The 6,000-nt window shown below is 45.1% G+C and overlaps 1 protein-coding gene across 1 annotated transcript in view; it reads left to right on the top strand.

Moving 5' to 3' along the window:
- The first annotated feature begins 3,952 nt into the window (after window positions 1-3,952).
- Tenm1 (teneurin transmembrane protein 1) overlaps window positions 3,953-6,000 on the top strand; it is a 1,125,448-nt gene continuing 1,123,400 nt past the window's right edge. The window contains exon 1 of the mRNA XM_060375702.1: window positions 3,953-4,673. The gene's annotated coding sequence lies outside the window, so the exon portion shown is untranslated. The remainder of the gene's footprint in view (window positions 4,674-6,000) is intronic.

Raw genomic sequence — 6,000 nt, 5'->3', positions numbered from 1 at the left:
CTATGTATATCATTTATCTGATCTTTATTTAACTTTGGAAGTAATACTTATTGAAAAAATTATATATTTATTTTAGACTTTACAATTTGGGAGAGTACAGTTATTGTTGTTGTTTTTGTTTTTGTTTTTTTTGTTTTTCTTCTCATAGGATACATTCAGAAAACAGCTTCCTCTGCCTCTGTTCCTCACAGTTTCACCACCACCACCACTAAGTCCCCTCACTTCCAGATCCACTCCCAGACTCTGTTATCCCTTAAAAATTATCAGGCCTCCCAGGTACAGCAGCTGAAGAGGGCACTACAAGGTACAATAAGACCAAGAATAATCAGTCACATCAAAGCTGGGTGATGCAATCCAGTAGGAGGAAAAATGTCTCAAGAGCAGGCAAAAGAATCAGAAATACCTCCACTCCACTGTCAGGAGTCCACACAAAACACCAAAACAAGAACCATAACATGTATGCTGAGAATATATATGCAGACCAATGCAGACTCCCTGATTACTAATTCAGTCACTTTAATCCACATGAGCTTGCTTTTAGTGTTTCTGTTCAGAAGTCAGCTGTAATTCTAATAAGTTTGTCTTCATATACTACTTAGTCTGTTTCTTTTGTAGCTTTAAATATTTTTTTATTTTGTATTTTTACTGTTTTGATTATTATCAAAAATCATATATTTTTCAAAATTCCTAGCAAATTATTTGAACAATATGAACTAAACAAACAGATATTGTGTGTCTCATTGTGGTTGCTTATGCTGCCCTTTATATTGGACGTTCTGAAACTAGCAACTTATTGTTTCCTTGTCATGATTTCCACATTCAAAATGGAAATGCATTTCTCATGTGCAAAATATGAATACTCTATACTTTTTGTGGCATAAATATACCTAGGGTATCTTTACTGTTGAAGAAATGTTTTCTAAAATACACCTACAATAACAGGATATGGAACTACATAATATATGCATCAGTTCTTAGGAAAAGGGAGAATTATGGCACAGCCCTTTGTATTCTACTGTTAGGATAGGAAACAAATCTTTGAAAGTACTAAAAGAAGAGACATATATCAAATAAAGGAAGGAACAAAGTACAAAAGATTAAGAAAATGTGAGAGAAAAAGTAGTAGAAATGAAATGCTTTAATGATTAAATAGCTGAAAGGCCAGGAACTTGAGTCGCCTTGCATGAAATCTTTAGGTATCCATTGGGCCCTCCTCTAGGGTCTTAAAAATGAGATATTCATGTTTTTAAATCCTATATTCCCTTCCTATAACTGATGTGGTTACCCATCTTCTATTCTGCCAGAATTCCCTCTTTGATATTGGGAAACTCTTTGAAAACTTAATTACTAATAACAGAATTTCCTTAGATTCAAGAACATTTCCAGTCAATAAATTCACTGGTTAGGTACTTCTCTTACCCGTTTCAGAAAACAAAGGCATCAAAAAACATCAACTCTAAGGCAAGGGCTTGTAAGTTTTTGAGAGTTGTTTTCCACCTCCATAGATAAGGGTTTGGGTATCTCTTAATGTGGAGTCTTCAATTTTGTAAGTAATATAAAATAATTTTTAGTGCATGAAGACCTTGTTTGTCTTGAAGTAAGGAAGTAGGTTTTAGAAGTTTCATTTATTTACTGATGGCAAGACAGGTTTTAGATTCACTACTTCATTACAATGTTAAACAGCCCAGCAGAGAGACTACAGAGAACAGAGAACAGGTCCCTGCCCGCCCCACCTGAGTCTTGTCTTTCAGGTCCCTGTCTCACCCCGTTTCCCCCCCCACCCCCCTCCGACTTCATTTTATTTCGTTTCTTTGTTAACCGGGCCATGGGACAAGACTGGAGGTGCCTGTGTGTTGAGCAGCAAATTCCCAAATGATTGCATAAAGCTGAAAGTAGCTTTGAAAAAAACAGTTAAGTGTGCGCTTGATTCTTTACTCTCCCCAGCCCAAACTGTTAAGCTCCCAGTACTACCTCCCCTCAGTGACGTGATGGTCTATCAATGCTAGCTCTTTACAAATACCTGTATTGAAAGCCTGAAAGACGGGAAGACCTGGTGTTAAGATCTCCCCCTGGTGTCACCCTATGCTATCTCTTTTATGGAAACTAAAAGCTGTCCCTTTGCTTGGGAGTGCAAGGATCATTCAGCCTGGAAGCGGTCTGCTGGCAGCTGTTGCCACCCTGGGAGGAGAACAGCTGGAAGCTTTGATGAGCTGCAACATCAACTCTTCCGGTTAATTAGCACCAGCCACAGCTCCAAGCATACCTTACTGCAACCCCTAGTGGGCTTCCAAGGCAGCAATAGCTGGTCTTTCTGCCCAGTGTATTCTTGCAGAGGAAATTAAAAAGTATTCGTGCACACATGCATATTTACACACAACCTTCTTTCTCCACCCTCATTACCACCTTTGGGTCAAAGACAGCTCAGATCCCCGCGACTATCATTTATTTAGCTAGAGGCCCGGAGTCCCTGGGAACAAACAAACCTGGCTCACTAGCCCTGGTGTGCAATGCACCCAGTACCTCGATATTACTGGTGTGGATCTGGAGTGGTAGGGACTTGGGAGTCTGCAAAGACGCCTGTTCTTTTTCCAGTTGATGCTGCTCCCCTGGCTAAGCATTTGGTATCTCCCACGGTCTTGCTTTCTCTTGGAAGCCTGGAAGAAGGCAGCTATGGGTGTCGTCAGCGCCCTTCCCGGAACAGTAAAGGCTCCTTGGAGTCGGCGCCAAAGCCTCTCCACTTCAGCCACATCTGGTCCAGCAAAGCAGATGTTAGCATTTGGAGACTGCTTCCACTCAAGGCGCCCCAAAGTCTCCAGCATGCCCAGTCAGACTCTTAAGCCTCCCCAAGAGAGTTTCTGGGCGTGCAGATTCCACTTCTCCGCTTTTTCGAGGAAGCTGAGATGGGTGGGAAGGGAGGGGGGGATCCTAGGCTTGGGGCAGCGAACTGGGTTCGCTTGGGTTGGTATCCTCCTACCCATTTGGGTGAGAGACAGATCTGTTTGGGGAACCCTGAGGCCAGAGTGGCCAAACACAGTAAGATTAAGAGTGCTTTACACACACACACACACACAGAGAGAGAGAGAGAGAGAGAGAGAGAGAGAGAGAGAGAGAGGAAGGGAGACCTCTTCTATGAGGACTTTTGTCAGTGCTGACCTGTCCTCCTGCTGGCTTTTGATGCTCTGGGATTATACTGTCAATGGAAGGCAGTTTGGAATTGTTCTTTAACACCCCCCGACACACACACACACACACGCACATGAAAGCTTGTGCATATTCTAGTACCATAGTCACCTGCATGGCTTTTCTGAAAGGCAGGAAAAATAGGAAAAAAACAAAACAAAACAAAAAAAAAAAAAAACACCCTTGAGTTTATTTGTCTCTCACTAAAGTTACACTGGAAAGAGACTTCCAATTCTTTCTAAGTTGGTCCTGAAGCTTTACACATTGAAGGAGTGATGGAGAGTTTTAGGGCGTGTGTTCATGCTTTCTAGTCTCTCTCTCTCTCTGTGTGTGTGTGTGTGTGTGTGTGTGTGTGTGTGTATTCTCGCACAAGAGCGCGTGCCTTCTTGGGCATATAATGAATGGGAAACACTGTCCTGGGTTGATTCTAAGATTAACAAATACTCCTTCGAGGTCTCCATTCCATCTCCGGAGAAAATAATGATAAATGCTGGTAATGTGAGATCAGAAACTGTCCTAGTGTGGTATGAAATCTAAATTTTGTTTGCCCTTATAGCCTTTTGCTCCGGTACCCAGCTTTCTCCTGCCTTCTTTTCACCCTCAAACACTCCTGATCCTTTTCAGTTCTACTTCCCTTCCTCTGCCTGTTACCTGCTCTTTTAGCCCTCCTCCTCCCCCAGCTCCTCCCAGCACAACCCCCACCTCCCGGGGCTCAGCTGCGGCTAAAACCTGGATTCTTGGGGAAAAGAAAAAAAAAAAGGCGGGGGGGGGGGGAGTCTAGGCTGTGAAGCTGTCAAACCGGGCATGCTCAGTAGACAGGGCAGGTTTTTTGGTCTCGAGTAGCGGAGAAACATTTTTTGCACAACCGCGACTAGCCTTAGAGCGCGGCGGCGGCGGCCACAGCAACATCAGCCCAGCCATCAGCGGTGCAGACACTCGGCACCCTGGAGCGCAGCGAGCTCTGCTTCAGCCAGGAGTTCACCTCCCAGTACCTGGGAGGCTTAGCTTACCCCTTCTGATCTCGATTTCCCTCCGTGTCTCTCTCTTTCTGTCTCTCTTTCTCTCTTCCTCCCTCTGTCCTTCTCTCTCTCTCTTTCTCTCTCTCTCTCTCTCTCTCTCTCTCTCTCTCTCTCTCTCTCTCTCACACACACACACACATTCATCACACGTATACACGTTAGCTTGAAGGAAAAAAAAAATTAAAAAGACCCTGGAGCAAATACCCTCTTGGCAGCAGCGATCCTACTATACTAACCAGGTTCGGTTCCTGCCCCCAAGCGACCGCGGGCTCAGAGTGCTGCGGCCAGCTGGAGGAGAGAGATGCGGGTGCCGGAGCGGCAGCTCAAACAGTAATGTGGATTTACAGTCATTTTCCGCAGGAACCAGCAAAGACGCCCGAAGTCCAGTGCACTTGCAGCACCGGGCGGAGCTGAGCACCTGACAAGGAGGTGGAACGCACCTGAGGACACCACTTAAACTTGCGCCTGGACCAGGTAGGTCCGTTTCTTTTGGCTCTTACTTCCTTCCCGCTTGATCCTGCCTGCCTTCTGCCCCAAGGACTCTGGGGGAACTTCTCCCCTAGGATGCAATAGGATGCGGTTGCTGATGGTGACTCCTGATCTTGATATGCTGGTTGCGCTCGCTCTGGGACTCCTGAAGGAGGAAATAGAGCCTCTGCAACCTTTTCTCTTGGACTCCCTCTGCCCCAGGGATCTGGACCACTCAAGAGAGATGGGAGATTGGCCTTGTTATCAATTCAGGCTTCTAGCAGGCCCTAGGGACACTGTCCTTCGAAGGTTTGGTGGGTTTCCCAGTGACACTTTTGCCAACCAACTCCTTCAGTACTGTAAAGAGGGCGGCTCACCTCTGCTTTTGTGTAGACCAAGGCACTCTAACAAGTGGACCAAGATGTTTGGAATGGCAAGTGGGGAGTGTCCAAAAAGAAAGGAGACAATTACCTCCTTCATTCCTTTCACCCGGAGTGTCCACCAGGATTCTGCCACTCAGGGTCACCTCCTACCATCTCTCTAAAAAAAGATACCCAAGGGCCATAGAACCTGTTTGCTTCTGGATTGCTATTTCAACCTCACTCAGGGAGTTCGAGTTTTAGGGGAACACCAGGACTCTTATTGGGACCCCACCCAAATGTGTCCTCCTATATCCCAATCTGTTTCAAAGGAAATAATCATTACTGGGTACCCAGTGCTTCAGTAGCCATTGGCATTGGTTTTAACCATGCGCTCATCTGTGTGGGATTGTGTGTTTTTGCGTTTCATCCTGAAAACGTGGTGTCTGGAATCCAGAAATGGCCAGTACATCTGCTAAGAGCCAAGCACTGACAGGCATGCCTGGGGAAATATAACCTCAGCTTCTCCCATTCCGGGAACAGGCGTATTGCCAATTCAATTTTAAGATGCTTTGCCTAGAGGTGTGGAAAGAGCCTTAGCGCTACTTGGTGAGTGGATGTGCTAGCAGTCAGTAGCCTATTTAAACATTTCAGCAAATAGGGTGCAGCTGATTGTTTACAATTGCAGAGACAGCCGATCTCACTCCACTAGTGGATGTCCTCTCCACTTCAGTTTCACCACTGGGAGAGTAGGGGCGGGGGCCAGAGCTGGTTTGCAGCTAGTACTTGCCTTAGGCAGCTTTGGGTTTATCAGATAAGCATCACTGCCACTAGAGATATGCTAATATATTTTTAAAAAAAGAAAAGAAAAAGAAAACTCTAGCCCTTGAGTACAAAGCAATTGGTCAGAATATGTCTCAAACTTCACAAGGTTTTCTCAGCATACTAAACTAGTCGTGTATTTATAGTGGTCC

Source organism: Meriones unguiculatus, chromosome X (assembly GCF_030254825.1).
Source record: "Meriones unguiculatus strain TT.TT164.6M chromosome X, Bangor_MerUng_6.1, whole genome shotgun sequence".
Classification (NCBI taxonomy): domain Eukaryota; kingdom Metazoa; phylum Chordata; class Mammalia; order Rodentia; family Muridae; genus Meriones; species Meriones unguiculatus.
The sequence above is the reverse complement of the archived record's forward strand: the minus strand, read 5'-3'. Positions and strand labels throughout refer to the sequence as shown.